Source organism: Sciurus carolinensis, chromosome 7 (genome assembly GCF_902686445.1).
Source record: "Sciurus carolinensis chromosome 7, mSciCar1.2, whole genome shotgun sequence".
In the NCBI taxonomy this organism is placed as follows: domain Eukaryota; kingdom Metazoa; phylum Chordata; class Mammalia; order Rodentia; family Sciuridae; genus Sciurus; species Sciurus carolinensis.
The window spans coordinates 127989332-128009960 of record NC_062219.1 but is presented as its reverse complement, the minus strand read 5'-3'; the positions used below and the strand labels follow the sequence as shown (position 1 = coordinate 128009960).

The 20629-nt window shown below is 37.5% G+C and overlaps 2 non-coding genes across 2 annotated transcripts; both read right to left on the bottom strand.

Moving 5' to 3' along the window:
* Positions 1-4426: 4426 nt before the first annotated feature.
* Positions 4427-4498, bottom strand: Trnaa-cgc (transfer RNA alanine (anticodon CGC)). Its single transcript has one exon. It is a non-coding gene; the product is annotated as a tRNA-Ala (tRNA).
* An 11294-nt stretch (positions 4499-15792) lies between these two features.
* Trnaa-cgc (transfer RNA alanine (anticodon CGC)) lies at positions 15793-15864 on the bottom strand. Its single transcript has one exon. It is a non-coding gene; the product is annotated as a tRNA-Ala (tRNA).
* Positions 15865-20629: the final 4765 nt, after the last annotated feature.

Sequence of the window (20629 nt, the reverse complement as noted above, 5' to 3'; positions counted from 1 at the left end):
AGGTATTTTTTATTTTTATTTATTCACTTGTTTTCCCCTTGTACTGGGGGTTGAATCCAGGGGTGCTCTACCATCCCTGGTCCTCTTTATTTTGAGACAGGGTTCACTAAGTTTTTTTAAAAACTTTTTAGTTGTAGATGGACACAGTAACTTCATTTTATTTATTTATTTTTTTGTATGGTGTTGAGGATTGAGCCCAGTGCCTCACACATGCTAGAGGAGTGCTCTACCACTGAGCCACAAGCCCAGTTCTGCAAGGGTTATTTTTAAGAACTGAAACACTTATATCAGCAGAGTCTGGGTGCAGCAGCGGGTGTCCATCCATTATCAGTTGAAGGCCTTAAGGGAAAAGGGGGAAAAGGAGAAAGGAATTCTGCTCCCAGCTGGCCTTCAGATTCAAGACTGCAACATCAACTCTTGCTGGAATTGCTAACCTGCAGCTCTACAAACATCGTTTACAATAACTGCTTGAACCAATTTCTTAAAATAAATCTCAATCTCTCAATGTAACAGGAGTCTGCTTCATGCTTTGAACATAATCTTTGCTGTTCTGCCACATGGTTTATTTTAAAATTGACATTTCCCCCAATTTCTCTTCCCCCCCCTACCCCTCTCCCAACCTTGGGAGAAACCCTGTTTTTATCCTGTATCTAGTTATCTGTCTTTGAGTAGACACATCAAAGGAAGGAAGTAATTAAGACTTTAGGGATGGTACCAGAAGACCTAAGAAACAGCTATTTCCCAAGTCTACAAATGAATTACCACCCCTGACAAGGCACCCCTGGAATGTAGCCTCTGAATCACCTCTTTAAAAGCACTCTTGTTCCCCCTGACTGGCAGAATCGCAACTTCAGGGACATGAGTCCACTGTGTATCTCTACAAGCAAAGCAGTAAAACTTTTTCAAAACTATGTCCTCATTATTGAATTGACATTTTTATGGAAAGCTTCATCCTCATCCCCAATGCCAATTCAATAATGAGGACACAGTTTTGAAGAAAAGGAAAAAAGTTTTATTGCTTTGCTAGCAAAAGAAAAACACTAAGGACTCCTGTTCCAGAGGCTGTGATTCTGCCCATTTGGGGGAACTGGGGGTTTTTAAAGAGGTAGTTCAAAGGCTCAAGACGTGTTGTCTGTCAGAGTTGTAACTCACCGGTTAATTTGGGAGATGGTCATTTCTGAGATCTTCAGGTCCCATCCCCAGAGTCGAATTAACTTCATTCCAGTGGTGGGTGTGTGCTCAAGGACAGATAACTCTGTCTAAAATGGGGAAGAAAGGTAAACCTATTTCCCTTGAGATTACGGAGGGGGAGAGATTAGGAAGGAGCAGGGAGAGAGGAAAGAAAGAAACATGTTCATTTTAAAAGTATGTTGCAGTGGCAGAGCAGCAAGGGCTATATTAAAAGCATAAAGTGGACCACTGTTACAATTTCACTGGTATATGTATATGCCTAAATCTATCAAACTGCGTATACGTGTAGGTTTTTGTGTATCAATTTTACCTCAGTAAATGTTTTAAAAAGTAGTTTAAAAAAAAGAAAGGATTTGTTAGGTAGGGCAAGGACAATTTCTATGTAAATTCTATGTAATTGGCACTTCATTTCCGCTTCATTGTTGGGTTGGTACCAGGGACAAGGACGCTTTAGGTAACAAAATCATCTTCACAATCAAGTTATTAAACAAATCTAGAAATAGTATTCAGTCATAAAGAAGAATGAAATTTTGGCATTTGCTGGTAAATGGAAGTCTGGAGACCATTACAGTAAGTGAAATAAGTCAATCCCAAAAAACCAAAGGCCAAATGTTCTCTCTGATATGAGGCTGCTAACACAATAAGACTGGGGGAGGGAGGGAAGAATAGAGATTCATTGGATTAGACAAAGGGGAATGAAGGGAAGGTGGGGGGGATGGGAACAGGAAAGACAGTAGAATGAATCAGAAATAACTTTCCTATGTTCATACATGAATACATGACCAGTGTAACTCCACATCATGTACAACCACAATGGGAGGTTATACTCCAGGTATGTATGTCAAAATACACTCTACTGTCAAGTATATCTAAAAAGAACACATTTTTAAAAACATATTCATCATCTCCAGAGGTTTCCTATCAACTTATTCTCTGTGTGTACATGTTAAGAACACTTGAGATCTACCTACTCTGTTGACCATGCAGTATGATTAACTTTAAGCACAGTGTTGCCTCAAAAATTTTAAGAGCCAGACCTTAAAAATTCCTTAAAAAGGAATCCACAAACTCCACAGATTTGGTGAAGGTAAGTTGAAATCATTGTCTCTAAAGAGTTGACTATTCTTTGGTAATGGATGGAGGTTGGGGTCCTCTTAACACAATCACCTGAAACATTTGTATGAATTAACCAAAATTTCGTATCTTGAACAGCAAGAACAGAACCTTAAAAAGCATTGTGAATACTTATAATGTGAATTGTTGAGGAGGTAAGAGAGGCAGTTTTTATTGTTTATATTTTGGGGATACATTTCATGTCATTTCATGTTCTAGGCATTTTTAGATTTTCCAGAGAGCTGCCACCAAGGATTGGGCCACATCAATAGGCTCTTGTTGCGCTATCCTGTCTTGAAGATATTTTCAGCTCTTGAAGAATACTCCTGTGAATTGGAAAGCAAAGGAGAAAGGGAGTAGGTAAAATGGATTGAAGTAAAATCTGCATAATAAGGAATCAATTGTATAAAGATAAAAAAATAGAACATTCCATAGAGAAAGAACAGAAAAGATAACAAATCTTGTGGTAGGAATTATGTTAGTCAGTTGAAGAATCATTTTAAAAGGTAAGTATGGTTGAAACTTGAAAATTAAGAGTACTAGTTTTCTGAACCTTTGTTGCATGTATGAACACAAAGTTTACTTTTATCCTGAATGCTTTTCACATTCAGTGAATAATCCAGGAATATTAGTATTTTGTAAACTGTGGAAATGTTATATTTCAGAACTTAACTAAGATTTGTTTTGCCACTTTGGAAAATCAACTGGACAAGGTGGGCATGACTTTTTGTTTTATGCATTCAACACAACACACTGGTGTCTTCATTTGTATTTATTCATTCATAATGGTTCTTTTTAAAGATATATGAACTAGACTATACTGTTATATTTTTCTAAAGTAGTCATTCTCGAGTATTTACATACAGAAATAAGTATTTTTACTATATATTTAAATTTCTTAATTTTCAATGCATAATTATACAAAAGTAATTATACTGTCTCAATCATAGCCCAGTTGTGCTTGGGCAGTAGGGTAGGTTGTTGACAGAACAAAAAAAGTTCCCAGAGAGCACAAGAGACATGGTTTACTGGGGAAAGCTTACATGAAATTAGGAACTGCTCCAAGAAGAATTCATGGCAACAGGCTGACAGCATTTCCATCCCTCACAGTGTTTTTGCCAAACTGTTCTTCATTCTGGTGTTTTGTCTAGTGGCGGTTGGCCGGATGAGTGATATGTATCCTTTCCACAGTGCCCTCAGTTCCACACCTGTCCCCAAAGAGGGGTTTTTATATATCAGGCTGAAGCAGGGCTTCAACATCAGCTTGCTTAATTTGCTTGTCTTAACAATGGCAGAGAAATATTTATTGCCATTTTCAATGTATTTTTTAATGTGAACAGAAACAAAATAAATTTACTATCAGTATTCCAAAGTACTCAACTGAATCAAAGAATGAAACTAAGTGCAATGCAGAAATCACATAAATGGAAAAATTCATCTGATTGATTGTCCAGAATGCAACCTTAGTTGGGTTTTCAGTGCTGTGAGACAATCTTTTCTAGGTTTCTGAAAAACTCTGTCTTCCATTTCCACAGGCTATTTCTAACCTTTGCTACTTTCCTAGTCCTTCTGTGCTGGATATGAACAGTTCTCCTTAACAGAAATCTTGAGATGGAGTGAAAAATAAAATGACAATTGGGGTTAGTATAGCACATGAGGAAATTATTTTTATGGTTCTAGGGTGGACACTTGAATACCAAAGTACGACACCCACCCTCAATATTAAAAAGGCACACTACCTGGTCCCTCTCCCATATCTACCACCAACTCTCCACAAAAATAAATAAATACGTAAATAAAATAAATAAAAAAATACTGAGACATATTATTCTCAGATTGCTTTCTACTGTAAGTGGGAATGGTAAGGTCTCGTTTTAATACAGGCTGAATCATTATTTTATATGCAGCTGTATTCCCTTTTCCTGGATTGTCGCTCTAGCTTTGCACTGCTCACAACATAATAAAACACCCCAGGGAATGCTCCAGGAAGCAGAAATGTAGGTTGCTAGTTAACCAAATGGAAGAGAAATAAGCATAAAGGCAAGAAATAGCTCGAGTTAAAGGAAATGATGAGGAAAAAGAAACTAAAATATTTAACAAAAATAGCAATAGAAAGCTAGGCTGGAGATGCCGGGGATCGAACCCGGGGCCTCATACATGCGAAGCATGCGCTCTACCACTGAGCTACATCCCCCGGCACAAGAGAGCTGTGGAATAGAATTCCTGTCCTGTTAAAACCCCGAAGTGTTTTGCATAATTACCCTGCTATTTTGTGTCCAATTCGGGAGTAGTAGACTCCAAGCATGAATTCCACCTAAAGTGTCATACAGATTACATCCAAATATCTTTCCAGGGCACACCGACAACATGCAGCTCGTATTGTTACTGAGAGTATAGTACAAACCGAAAAGCTTGAGCACAATGGTTCCTTTTATTTACCAAATAGAATTCCAGGCTGAAAGAATTAAGGGTCCCCTCCCCCGCTTTCCTGTACTCTGAAGAATGTATTGCTAGTCAAGACTCATGGAACGTGCAACCCTAATTCCTTGTGGCTGATTTAGGTTGAATGGTCGCTCCCCCGGGTCCTGATTGGAGAAGAAAATTGTCCATGCAATTGTGAAAAATCTGTCCTGATCTTTGTCCGCACAGGCAACGGATACACAGACCATTTAACCCACTGACATCGGAGCAGGTATCTGTGAACTTTGACTTCACGAAGACTCCTAGGTCCTACTCAGCCTCCAGAAGGCTGCTACGTAGAAGAATGAACCTGGAACCAGCCTTAGGCCAGATACGCGAAGGCCAGGAGCAGCTGCTGCTACAGCGCAGTAGCTCCGCTGTGATTCATTAAAATAGCTCTTCAATTAAGACTCCGCTGAGCAGCTGGGGGCACAAAGGTTTTTAGCTCTTGGTTTAGAAGTTCTAAAGCAGAGAATAATGACTCTTCAAGACTAGGAGTGACAACAACAAAGGAATGATTCACGAAAAGAAGTAATTTATAAATTAGTCTTCATTAAAATTAAAAACGTAGGCTCTGGGAAAGTTCCTCTCAAAAGAATGAGAAGACAAGCCAGACTGGGAGAAAATATTTGCAAAACACGTATCTGATAAAGGACTGGTAACCAAAAATATTCAGGAACTCTTAGAATGAAACAATAACAAACAATCTGATTAAAAAATAGCACATCAACAATGAAATACTATACAAACCTATCAGAATAGCCCAAACCCAGAAAACTGACATCAAATGCTGAGAGGGATGTGGAAGAATAGGAACTGTCATTCATTGCAGATGGCAATGCACACTAATACAACTCTTGGAAGATATTTTGGCAATTTTTTACAAAATTAAACATAGTCTTACCATGTAACTCAGCAATTGCATTCCTTGGTATTTACCCAAAGGAATTGAAAACTTCTGTCCACACAGAAACTTGCACACAAATGTTTAAAGCTGCTTTATTCATAGTTGCCAAAATATGAAAGCAGTAGGTGCATGAATAAACCATAGTCATCCAGACAATGAAATACTATTGAGAGCTGAAGAGAAATGAGTTTTTGAGCCAAAAAAAAGACATGTAGAAAACTTAAATGCATATTACTAAGTGAAAGAAGTCAATCTGAAAAGCCAGTTGTACTGTATGAGTCCAGTTATACAACATTCTGGAAAACAAAACAAGGAAGACAATAAAAAGAACAGTGATTGCCAGTGCTTAGTGAAGAGGAAGGGATTAACCGGCAGAGCACAGAGGATTTTTAGAGCAATGACAATACTTGGTATGATACTCCAATGATGGATACATGTCATTATCATTCATCAAAATCCATTGATTGCTGGGAAAACTGGAAACCCATATGTAGCAAAATGAAGTTAGACCCCTATCTCTTACCCTGCACAAAACTCAACTCCAAATGAATCGAGGATCTAAGCATTAGATCAGAGACCCTACACCGAACAGAAGAAAAAGTAGGTCCAAATCCCATCATGTCATCTTAGGAACCAAATTCCTCAAAAAATCTTCAAAAATACAAGAAGTAAAATCAAGAAACAATTAATGGGCTGGGTGGGTGGTGAATGCCTATAATCCCAGTGGCTTGGGAGGCTGAGGCAGGAGGATTTCTAGTTCAAAGCCAGCCTTAGCAAAAAGTGAGGTGATAAGCAATTCAGTGAGACCCTGTCTCTAAATAAAATATAAAAAGGGACTGAGGGTGTGGCTCAGTGGTTAAGTGCTCTTGAGTTCAATCCCTGGTACCAAAAATAAATAAATAAATAGGATAGTATCAAACTAAAAAGCTTCACAGCAAAGGAAACAATCAAGAACATGAAGAGAGGCCTACAGAATGGGAGAAAATCCTTGTCACCTGAACCTCAGATAGAGCATTAATCTCCAGGATATATACAGAACTCAAAAAACTTAACACCAAAATACAAATAACCCAATCAATAAATGGGCAAAGGAACTGAACAGACACTTCACAGAAGAAGCACAATCAGGAACTGGGATTGTGGCTCAGTGGCGCAGTGCTTGCCTGGCACATTTGAAGCACTGGGTTCGAGCTTTGGCACCACATAATAAATAAATAGAATAATATGTGTCCATCTACAACTAAAAAAAAAAAACTTAGAAAAAAAACAAGAAACGGGATCAGTCAACAAATATATGAAAAAGTTTTCGACATCACTAACAATTAGAGAAATGCAAATTAAAACTATGCAGATTTCATCTCACTCCATCCAGAATGGCAATTATCAAGAATACAAGTAACAATAAATATTGATGAGAATGTGGGGGAAAAGATCCATTCATACATTGCTTATGGGACTGCAAATTGTTGCAACCACTCTGGAAAGCAGTATGGAGATTCCTCAGAAAATTTAGAATGGAACTACCATTTGACCTAGTTATCCCACTCCTTGGCATATACCCGAAAGACTTAAAATGAGCATACTATAGTAATGTGGTTACATCAAGGTTTATAGCAGCTCAATTCATAATAGCTAATCTATGGAACCAACCTGTGTACTCTTGAACAGATGAATGAATAAAGAAAATGTAGTGCATATGCACAGTGGAATATTACTCAGTCATAAAGAAGAATGAAATTATGTATGGCATTTTCCAGTAAATGGATGGAACTGGAGACTATACGCTAAGTGAAATAAACAAATTCCAAAAAACCAAAGGCCAAATGTTCTCTCTGATATGTGGATGTTGACTCAAAATAAAAGGGTGGGGAGGTTCACCTGATTGGACAGGGGGAAAGGCAGAAGAGAGAGGGAATGGGAATGAGAAAGACAGTAAAATGAATTGGACATAACTCCCGTGTTCATATATGAATACATGGCCAGTATAAGTCTACAGCATGTACAACCAGAAGAATGGAAGTTTTACTCCATGTATGTATGACATGTCAAAATATATTCTACTGTCATGTATAACTAAAAAAACAAATAAAAAGAGGAAAAAAAAGAGTAAACCCTAGGGCTGGGTTTGTAGCTAGTGGTAGTAGAGTGCTTGCTAGTGGGAGGCACTGGGGTGGATTCTCAGCATTGCATATAAATAAATAAAATAAAGGTCCATCAACAACTACAAAGCAGCACAAGCAGAGGTTTTTTTTTTTTTTTTTTTTTTTTGTTGTTGTTGTTTTTAAAGAGTGAACCCCTAGTATAAACCATGGGTGTCTATGATGTGTCCGTGTAGGTTCATTATTTGTAACAATTCTACCACTCTGGTGGTGAGATAAGTAGGTTCCTGGGGAGAAAGAAAAAGAGACCTTTAACAGATGGAGACCTGGAACTAGGAGAATGACCAGTCATGTTTGTCCCATCTAACATGAACAAAATTTCCAGTATATGCTTGTAATAGATCAACTAGAACAAAAATGCAATGAATTTAAATGTCACCAGATTCAAATACAATGTGTCCACAACTGATTTATGGCTAGACTGTTTAGCCAAAAAGAAACATTCAAACCCCAGATTTCAAATGATTACCATGAGATTTGATTTTCAAAGAAGGTTGCCTGAAAACCTGCACATTTATGCAGGAAAATCATATATGCAATCAAATATCTCAATCCTGAGTGTGTCACTTGTCTTCTCTTTTCTGAGAGGCACGTGGTACCTGCACTCTGCCTTTGGGGTGTATATACATTTGCTGTCCTTAGAAAAACCTCTGCTTGTGCTTTGATTTTAAAGTGTCAGTGACAAACACCAAACACTCACCCAGGCAGAACTGAGGTCCCATTGCTCCCTAGGGGGAATCCCCTGGGTCCATTGTTCATTGACTGTGGAACAATTGTGGAAGAGGTTGTGCCAGGGGAGGGAGGGCAGGTACCATACAAGAAATCTCTGTATTTTCCACTCAGTTTTGCTAACATGACCTTAAGAAAGGCGACATGGAAGGCATACCATTACATGTACATCCTCTGCCTGTAGCCTTTACATAAAGGAGAAGGTAAAGGAAACAGTTTCCAGTAGTATATTGTGGTTGGGCAGCTAGGATTGCCAATTTGTAAAGCGTTAACTATAGCTAGGGACTTGCTTCTAGGTGATGAAAAAGAAATACTCTGCCAAACATGATCTTAATCCAGGTCTGATTCTCAGGCCTAGTTACTTAGGACCTAATTAAGAGCTGCTAATGCCTTTTGCTCCTCCTTCTTTCACAATAACTTCCTTCAAACAGATAAACCCACTTCTCTGTTGTCTTTTAAAAAGGCAATGGGAGTGGGTAGTCTGCTGAAATCTACCCAACTGCCTACACTAATGCTTCATGTGTCAAGGTACTCCCACCAAGGAAGGACTTAATCACTGGACAATCTGAGAAGAAAATTCAGCTCTTCCAGTTGATGATAAAAACAGATGTGTTGCCTCAGCTCATTAAATTAGAATACTATACAATGGAGAAAATGAACTTGGTATTTTAAAATTTACTTTTAAAAAAGAGCATTTTTTAGAGTACTTTAAGGTTCACAACATAACCAAGTACAGAGTTCCCATATGCCCTCTCCCCAACACACACCCACACCCTTTATCTATTGTGCGCTCAATTTGTTAATATTTCACTAAGGATTTTTATATCTATGTTTGTAGTGTTCTCTCCTTGCAATATCTTTATCTGGTTTGGGTATTAGAGTAATTCTGGCCTCAGAGGAATGAGTCAGGAAGTATTTCCTCTGTTTCAGTCTTCTGGAAGATTATAGAGAATTGGTATAAGTTCTTCCTAAAAGTTAAAATTCACCAGTGAACCCACCTGATCCTAGTGCTTTATGTTTTGGAAGAACATCAATTATTAATTTATTTAATTTATTTAATAATACAGGCCTAGTCAGATTGTCTATTTCTTTTTGTGCAAGTTAGTGTATTTTCTTTTCCCTTTTCCTTTCTACTGTAGAATATTTCAATATGTAAAGAACAAAAGTATTGCAGTGAATTCCTATGTACCCATTACTCACCTTTATTATCAACTGGTGGTAATCTTGCTTCGTAATCAAAGTTCTGATGTGCAGTTCTGTTCTTGTGATGATTAGAATGAGACAGAAGAGTTGTCAGAGACTGAGTCATGAAAGACAAGGTAATATATTATAGAGCAAAACAGAACTAATAAATTGGTATGTATTTATTTCCTACTTAGTCTTTCTAGGAACTTTCTTATTGGATTTGTGTTGCTTCTGTATTATCTGAACACAAATTCAATTTTGCTCATATTATTTCAATATTGATGCCTTTTTTTTTCCTTATAGCATTGCTGCTTGACATGATTTTATCTGGCCAAGTTTTTAAGTGAGGTAATGACTACATTTTTAAATGTACGAAACTTGTTCATGCTAAAGAAATTTTTGGTCCTCACTAATTTTCTAAGATGACAGGTGATGGATATGAGAATAAGAAGTTCCCAAAATAATGAGGCCTGAGAAAAAGAAAAGGGAGTAAAAACAAAGGCCATGTATTGACAGCTTTCATCTCCCAAGATGAATGTTTTCCATCCTCAAAAGGATGTTTTATCATCCTCAGAAGAAAACAGTCTCTAGGAGGCATTATCTCCTCCAAAGCAAAATCCTTTTTAGGCTCTGTCCACAAATCTTGACCAAAAGGCTCACATTCCTGACTAAACAAAACTGACATATGTTCACCCAGTTCCTTTTCTTTGTTCAGTGGCTCATTTTCCACCAGGAGAGTGGGTCCATGGGCACCATTTCATCCCCCTGAATAAAGAGCTGAGATGACCTGTGAGGTTTGCATCCTGCCCGGTCTTTTTGTGCTACCAACAGGTATAACAACAGAAGTAACTTTTGGCTGGGCACCGAGTATGCCTATAATTCCAGTGACTTGGGAGGTTGAGGCAGAAGGATTGTGAGTTCAAAGCCAGCCTCAGCAAGAGTGAGGTGCTAAACAACTCATTGAGACACTGTGTCTAAATAAAATACAATGGGGAACATGGCTCAGTGGTCTAGTGCCCCTGAGTTCAATCCCTGGTATACCCCCACTCCACAAAGAAAAAGAAGTACTTTTGGCATTAATGATACGGTTATAAAGTACTGGATTGTATAGTCCCTAAAGTGATACATAATCTGATTTCCATCTTGAGTTCACTATTCATGGTTATTGCTATAATTAAATTAGATATCCACACAAACTGTATAAATGAGTAGTACTTCATAATGGGTGATTATTTATGTATATATATGTATGTGTGAGTACATATGTAATTTATATTTACACTATAATGTATATCTCTATGCACATATATATATTTGTTAACATAAGCAAATTTATTTTTGCTAATATCCAAATAAGTGAGGACTGGTTCTGAGATCTTTTTCTAAATGAGTCCAATGACAAAGTAAACATGGAGTTAATTATCACAAGTTAATTGCTGGAAAACAATATTTTTAACAGCATAAATTTATTTTCTTACAGTTTTGAAGATTGAAGTCCAAGGTCAGGATGCCAGCAAGGTTGATTTCTGGTGGATTCTTTCTCCTTGAGTTGTAGATGACTGCTTGGTAAATAATTTTTTATGATAAACATAGTTTCTACCCCACCGCTTTCTACCCCAACCCTCATCACCATGACCATTGATTTAGGGACCAGTAGTCTTGAAGATACCTTACTAACTTCAGTCCTCTACAAGTTTGTTACTTGTAGATAATAATTTTCAGGTATTTTAGAAGGTGTTTTATTTTCTCCTCCAGTATTAGCAAATATTATTCTAGTATAAGGATTCCTAAGAAAATCAAATTGTCAAAGCAGGTAACAAAGTTATCCTCCTACTCCTCAATACATACAAAGAGAGAAAAAGGTTGGAAATACAGCTGAATTAAAGAGTGCCTCCCTAGCATGTGAAAGGTTCTGGGTTCAATCCCTAGTACTTAGGGACAAACAGAAGGGAAAGCACAGTGTTAAGGATGGTCACTTGTCTGAAATGTAAAAGCATCATATTCTTTTATTCCAATTCCTTCAAAATCGCTCTGTTCCTTCTGGTCCCTTTATTCTAAATTGCAGAAATGATTCAACTTGGGTATTTAACTATTTGACGTAACTTTGGCAATTGACCTGTGATAAAAGTACAGTAATCCTTTTATCAAAGATTCTGATTGGAAATCTGAGACATCATTAAACAAAAACTTTCGTATGCATATAATGAGCCTGAACTGAAAAACATATGTGAAATTTGTGGGGAAAATAATATTGTATTATTTATCCTCCATTTCTTTAAACTTTTTGTCTTTAGCATTTAACATAGACCTGAAATGAAAGGGGACCACTGAATTGTGTATATGTGAGTAAAGTATGATGTTATAAAAAAAGTAATTCAAGATTTGTAGTCCTGGGATTGTGGCTCAGTGGTAAAGCCCTTGCCTAGCATGTGTGAGGCACTGGGTTCAATTCTTAGCACCACATAAATAAATAAAGGCATTGAGTCCATCTACAACTAAAAATATTTTTAAAATAAAATGGATTTTCAGTCCTAAAAACTAGATCTTTAACTTAGTGCTATTTAAAAGTTGATGACATATAGAACAACCTCTGGAACATACTTCATTACTGTTTCAATATCTGTAAAGCAGGGCCATATAAAAGAGTTTTTGTAACATCAGATAATATCATATACGCTGTGTGCAATGATATCTCAACAAGTGATATTCCAACACAGCTTCTCTAGAATACCTTCCAAAACAGCACTCAGTTGACTTCTTTTTCCTCTCAGGATATAGGTAAATTGAAGAGCTGGGGATATAGCTCAGCTAGTAAAGTGCTTGCCTAATATGTACAATGTTCTGGGTTCAATCACCACCACAAAAAAAAAAAAAAAGGATATAGGTGAGCTAGACTTAAGTTTCATATATATTTGGGGGCCTTCTCTATATGGTATTTATGTGTTTTGTCTTCTGAGTAAGATTTGGGTTCCTCAGAAATTTCTGTGACTTAAGGATTGAAGTCACTGCCTTACATTGAAAAAATGTTTCAAGAATGTTGTGCAAAGAAAGACTGGGCCCTTGCCACAAAATTTCATTAAATTATTTATGAGGTATAACTGGAGACAAATGGGAAGTTTTTTTCATATCAGAAATATGTTAAGAATCTGCTTGGAATATAGTTTGCTCTAATCACAATGCAGAGGAATGATTTACCAGAGACAGCTGACATTATCCTAATTGTGCTTTATACCCAGCCCTGAACCAAGTTTGAACCACCCCTGTCCCCATACCCAAACATAGGTGCCTGAGCACATTTGCATATAACACTATATTAATTCTCTCCCTCAGGGAGGCCTGTCCCTTTTATGTTTCCTATTCTCACATTCCAGCAGCCTGACCAGCTTTTTGGACCAAATGGAGAGACAAGTTCTGTCAAACACATGGGGTCCCTCCCCAAGTTTAATAACTGTCATGGGATTTCTTTTTCTCATGAAAAAGAGTCTCATATGGGCAAAGGAGGGGGAGGGAACTAGTAACAGCTTCTTCTGAATATCTACCCACTTAATGAGTTTTCTGAGGAAGTTCCAGCAACATCAGGCTAACCAGAATGAATCTAATCGCTCTACTTTACCATGAGGTTTTTCCATAAATGCTGTTAGTGAGATACCACTCTTCAAATCAGAATGAACCCTTTTGAAATTCTCACTCTATCTCTTTTCTGTAACTTCAAAATAAAAATTCCAGTCAGAGATTCCTGCAGAGTTACAGTCTCAGGAAGTGAGACTGTGCTTTCTAAATACCTTCACAAGATTGCATCTTAAATCTGTAAGCTTTTTAATCAAACCCAAGTGCCTCCTTCCTTCTGGTCCCATCCAACAACCACAAAGCAAAAAGAAAACAACCTATCAACAAACAGAACATTCTTCTCTTGTTGTTTAGTACCACCATTTACACTAGCAAGGAGACAGGTTTTATTTTTTGAAGATGCATTCTCTTTTCTGTTTTTCAAACAAAACCTTGGTCTCTTATATTTAGACCTCCAAACAAAATCCTGAATTCTTTTTTTATACTATTAAAAATTTGTTCTTTTTAGTTATACATGACAGTAGAATATATTTTGACATATTATACATACATGGAGTATAGCTTCCCATTCTTGTGGTTGTGCACAATGTGAAGTTACACTGGTTGTGTATTCATATATGAATATAGGAAAAGTTATGTCCATAAATCCCTGAATTCCTTAGGCCATTAATTACTTTTTCTATCTAACAGTTCAAGATCAAACCCCTGAAATGGGAAAACACATTTAGATAATTTTAGAAAAGGGAAAACATCAGTAGTTTTACTTGAACAGGGACTTGAACCCTGGGACCTCAGATTAAAAGCCTAATGCTCTGCCAACTAGGCCACCCTGGCATACCCAAGTGTTAGTCCCCTGACAGCTTAGGTAAAGCTGAACACATTTGTTTATTGTCTTCTATTCCAAGGCAATGTATATATGCTCCTGCCACAATCATTTAGCTTCCTTGTTGTCTTTACAAAGCCACCAATACCAGATACTACTGCACTTCACACAAAAACCCAATCACACTGGTGGGTGCCTTCTGAAGAACTTAGATAAATGCAAACAACCCCCAGACACTCAAAAGCTGACAGTTTGGGTAAAGAAAAGTGGAACCTTCCCATGGGACAAAAATTTTTTACCTGCTTTCCTTAAAGTGCTTAAAGATCCACATTCCAGCCATCTTCTCCCCACTTTGCTAATCCCAACCTCCCCACATCACTTCCCTTTCATCTCCGGTCCAGTCCCCCTCCTCTTGGGTAAGATCTTTCCAGTAATTCAGCCAATGCCATCCAGGCTCTGGGTTCTTGGCTTTATTGATCAGGTTTCCTACATCTGCCAGATTTTGAATCTAGGGAGATTTTGAAATGGTATAAATCACTATCCCTGCATGCAATGTGCTTTCAGTCTTTACTCAAGACTCCTATAGAGGTTAACTATCATACAAAAATAGTGGCAAAAGGAGAAAAACTTGGACCATTTGCACTCAGTGTTAAAAGTTTGAGACACTCTCTAAGTGTACAAAACACTGGTTCATTTTATAGATCACGCCCCAGCCTCACACATCTTTTCCCTTGCCCTCTCCTTATTTTGCGGAAAATTCCATCTAAAAGAGCTATGTATCCAACAGTTAATAATAGTCTACCTCCTCCCTACTGCCTTCAGTTTTTCAAATCTAAACTTCAGTCACACACACACACACCAACTAGGTCCCTAGACTGGCTAAACATACACTATCACTTTACATGTGAATTCTTACAGTTTCTGTCTTATCTCCTCTGCAAGGACCTAAATTTCCCCAGGCAACTTTTAACTTGTCTTCATTACATCTTTGTGTTTTACCTTTGTCATCTTTGCAGAGGTTTGCAGAAGGAACTGGGGAAAGGGGGAAATTTCAAGACCTAAGAAAATGCCCCAGTCCAGGGACTTTTCTTCATGATGGAATGAAGTATTCATCAGAGTGGGCAGTGGAACTGACCTTGGAGAATGCTGATAGACTAGTAAGATTCCTGAAACAAAAACAAAGAATCCCAGAGTCCAAAATCAGTTTAAGGACAAGTTAGTATTTTGTTTTTCAGAAATTCACCTAATTCACCCGATTCTTAGGATCCTTTTCAGTCTTTATGCAACCTTGACTTCAGATACCTTCTCCATAGCCACAGGAAAATCCATACTGCCCAGAAAAGTAAGAGAAAATTCCCATGAGTCATTGTTTTTTCTCTTCCTGTTTTTGTACATTCTTCCATGACATGCCAAATAAAACCCAATTTGAATGGGCTAGTGGATGTGCAGGCTCTTGGTTAGAAAGTAGGAGATCCTGGTGGAGATGGCTCCTTTTTTGTCCTCTTCCCCCTTTTGCGAATGCTTTGCCCTAGGATGTGCTAGCCTGAAGGAGTAGAAATGAGAGAATACTAAAATTAAACCACTAGATTTCCTTTTCGTATGACCATGGGAAATACAGAAAAGGGAATGAGAGGAAGGTAGTTGATAAAAAGTATTCTTGGAGGTGCCAGGAATTGAACCAGGGACCTTGTGCATGCGAAGCACATGCTCTACCACTGAGCTACACCCCCTAACTGATAAGTAGTTCAGATCTTTCTTAAAATGTTATTACTAGTTTTCCAGAAGCTTTTTTTTTTTTTTTTTTCAATTTAAAAGTTGGCTGGAGGTAGTCCACTGTACTAAATTACTTCTAAATTGTTAGAACTATATACTGTCCAGTAAGTTCATTAGAAGAATAACTGCCTTGTAGTTTGAATAGCACATTTCTGATTTTAGGACCTTCCCACACCTGTTACCGTGCTTCTGGGTCCACTCACCAGCAACCTATAGTGCCTTGCCTCTATCAGGCAAAGACCCAGAAAAATCTTATGTCTCCAACACATGTCTCAGCAATGTAGATTCAGAATGAAGTGCTCCTCAGTCCAGAGGTAGCCTTCAGCTTTAATTCAGCTGGCAAATTGAGCTTTACACAGTATTGCACAGAGGCAGGCCAACATTCATTTTCCAGCTCTCACTGCTGATTCAGAAATCCCATGTCCTGAGATCTTCTTCCTGATTTCTGATTCCATACCCCATCTTTATCCTCTATCCTCATTTGAGAATTATATCCACAAAACATTTTTTTAAAACAACATCCAAACTTCATCAACTTTAAGTGATGTCATCTTTTATTCCCAACTTTTTTTGGGGGGGGAGGGGGCAGGGGGTGGAATGAACAGGGCAAGGGCTGACGCAAGGTGGTGGAGAAAAGTTGGAGGATCCAGCAAAGCTGTCAAAATGCCTTCCCTCTGCGAACCCACTGACATAAGGAAAAGTCTTGCTATACAGATATTTGAAAGAAGGAAGGAGAGGCCTGGAAACTTTCAAATGGTGCCATCTGTGAATTGGAAAATTCAAAGGGTTCCTGAGTACTGCAAAGCAAATAGGATGGGATTGTCTGGGCAAGGGCAGAGATTATAGCCCTTGGATCACAAGTTTAGTTTGTAGGACCAGTGTTCTACGTATTGACATCAAAGCCTCAGGTTGCTTCTTTCCTGAGCCAAGATGCTTAGATAATTTCGACAGAAGTAATTCAGGCAGGTTTTCATCTGAAGACTTAAAATTCCAAACAAAACTACTAATTGGTGAAGCCAAGGAACCCTGAATGCATGCACTTTTGATGCTCTTCACCTTAGCCCTCTGGAAGATTTCCTTGAGAAAGTGAGTGCAGGGGGATGTTTGTGAACAAGTTACAGCTGCCAGAGGAGATTTTATTGTGTAAACTGTGGGCCTTTTTATGGTCGAAAAATAAAACTAGATCCCTATCACTCACCCTGCACAAAACTCAAATCAAAATGAATTAAGAACTTAGGAATTAGACCAGAAAACTTAGAACTGCTAGAAGAAAACATTTCAACATTCTATCATATTGATGCTGGAACTTATGTCCTTATCAAGACCCCCAAAGCACAAGAAATAAAACCAAGAATCAATGGCAATTATCAAGAATACAAGCAACAACAGGTGTTGGCGAGGATGTGGGGAGAAAGGTACACTCATACATTGCTGGTGGGGCTGCAAATTAGTGCAGCCACTCTGGAAAGCAGTGTGGAGACTCCTTAGAAAACTTGGAATGGAACCACCATTTGACCCAGCTATCCCACTCCTTGGCCTATACCCAAAGGACTTAAAATCAGCATATTACAGAGATACAGCCACATCAATGTTCATAGCTGCTCAGTTCACAATAGCCAGATTGTGGAACCAACCTAGATATCCTTCAATTGATGAATGGATAAAGAAAATGTGGTATATATATACAATGGAATATTACTCAGCCATAAAGAATGATAAAATTATGGCATTTGCAGGCAAATGGATGAAACTGGAGAATATCATGCTAAGTGAGATAAGCCAATCCCCAAAACCCAAAGGACGAATGATATCGCTAATAAGTGGATGATGACACATAATAGGGGGTGGGAGGGGTTAGTGTTAGGGTTAGAGTTAGGGTTAGGGAGGGAGGCAAGAATGGAGAAAGGAAGGACTGTATAGAGGGAAAAGAGGGGTGGGAGGGGTGGAGGGGAAGGGAAAAATAACAGAATGAATCAAACAACATTACTCTATGTAAATTTATGATTACACAAATGGTATGCCTTTACGCCATGTACAGAGAAACAACATGTATCCCATTTGTTTACAATAAAAATAAATAAATAAATAAATAAAACCAAGAATCAATAAATGAGATTCCAAAAAATTAAAAAGCTTCTACATAGCAAAGGAAACTATTAAGAGCATGAAGAGAGAATAGGGAAATATAGAATGGGAAATAATATTTACTAGCTACTCCTCTGACAGGGGATTAATATCCAGAATATATAAAGAACTCAACAGACTTAATATCCCCTTCAAAATAAAAATAACCCAATCAATAAATGGGCAAAATAGCTAAATAGAAACTTCTCAAAAGAAGAAACACAAACATATGAAAAAAGTGTTCAACATCTCTAGCAATCAGGGAAACGGAAAATAAAACAACATTAAGATTTCATCTCACTCCAGTCAGAATGGCAATTATCAAGATAACAAACAATACTAAATGTTGGCTAGGTGTAGGGGGAGGTACACTTAAATATTGTTAGTGAGACTGCAGACTAGCACAACCACTCTGGAAAGCAGTGTGAAGATTCTTTAAAAAACTAGGAATGGAACCACCACATAACCCAGCTATTCCACTTGTTGGTATTTTCCCAGAATAACTAAAATCAGCATACAATAGCAATATAGGCACATTGATGTTTATAGCAGCATAATTCACAATAGCTAAAGTACGGAATCAACCCAGATACCCATCAATAGATGAATGGATTAAGAAATTGTGGTAGATAGATTTGTACTTAGCCATAAATAAGAATGAAATTTTGGCATTTGTTGGTCAATAGAGAATATTGGGCTAAGTGAAATAAGTCAGACACAGAAACTCAAAGGTCAATGTTTTCTTTCATATGTGGAAGGTAGAGAAAAAAGAGGAGAAAAGTCTAGGATGTCATAAAAATAAAGGGAAGATCAGTAGTGTAGAAGTGGAGGGATGGAAAAGGGGAGGCCATGTTATGTGCATATATAAATATACCATAGGGAATTTCATCTTTATGTATAAATAAAAAGAACCAATCAAATATAAATAGGTGAGTGAAAGGAAGTCTAGTAGAGTTAAGGAAGGAGAACGGAGGAGGGGAGAGAAGACAGGAGAGAAAAAGGGGAACTGTGAACTGAAATCGAATTCCATGCATATATGATTTTGTCTGGGTGAACCCAACTACTATGCATAACTATAATACTCTAATAAAAATAATGTAGGTTTTTCAAACTCTGGGGAATTTCAGACCCTTACTCTAGGACTTTCCCAACTGAGTGATAATGTCTACACCTTTATGTTCACTGATAAATGTGGAAAACACTTCATTCTTTCAGAGCTCTTTCCCTTTTCCCTTCATTTATAAGTTGGAATGAATATCCTGTCATATTTGGTGATTGATCCAAATACTGCCATCTGTGTGTGGAAGGAAAAGTGAGGACTTGAAAAATCAGTTAGTAGATTTTTCTCCTCCTCAGCTTTTACACAGGCACAACTGGGAATACAAAAGACTCTATTTTCAAAGATTGGCCAAGGGCCTCCTCCACTCCCCATACTTCTTCTACTTTTCTGTTCCTCAGTACACAGTGAAATAAACCCAAAGGAGTGGGAACTTACTCCTGAATACTATGGTGATGGCATAAAGATGGATATGCAGACCACTGGAATAGAAAAGAGTTCACATGTATGACCAAATAATTTTCATTGGGGGAGGATAGAATTTTTTCAACAAATGAAAACTGGGAAAACTGTACATCCATGTGCTAAAGAATGAAGTTGGACCCTTAACTAATATTATGTAAAAATATTACCTAAAAATGGATCACAACCTAAATGTAAGGCCTAAATTTATAAGACTGTTAGAAGAAAGTAGCGCAAAATCTTCACAGCACTGAATTGGGCAATTATTTTTTTAGATACAACCCCAGATGTAGGCAACAAAAGAAAAAAAGGACAGAGTGGACTTCATGAAAAAATTTTAACCTTATGCATTATAAACAAAGTGAAGAAAAGGCAAGCCAAAGAATGGAAGAAAATATTTGCAAATTACATATCTGATAAGGGATTAATATTCGGAATATATATAGAACTCCCAAAACTATCAACGACCAAGAAAAATTGCATTTTAAAAACAGGCAAAGAACCTGAATAGACATTTCCAAAATAATAGACATTTCCAAAAGTAATATACAAATCACCAATAAGCACATGAAAAGATACTCAACATCACTAATAATAAGGGGAATGGAAACCACAACTGTTAGGATAGCAAATAACAAGTGTTGATGAGAATGTGGAGAAATCAGAATCCTTGTACACTATTGGTGAGAATGTAAAAGGGTGCAGTCAGTGTGAAAAAAGTATGGAATGGTTTCAAAAAGGCTATCATATGATCCAGCAAATTCTGTATATATATATATGATAAAAAAGTCTTAACATGTGTACCCCCATGTTCACAGCAGCATTATTCACAATAGCTAAAATGTGGAAGTAACCCAACTGTCTATTAACAGATGAATGACTAAGCCAAACTGGTGTGTACACATAGTGGAATATTTTTCAACCTTAAAAATGGAAAGCAATTCCACAATGTAGTACAACATGGATCCATCTGGAAGTCATTATGCTAAGTAGAATACTCCAGTCACAAAAAGACAAATACTTGTATGATTTCACTTTGTGAGGTACTTAGAGTAGTCAAGTTACAAGCAGAAAATAGA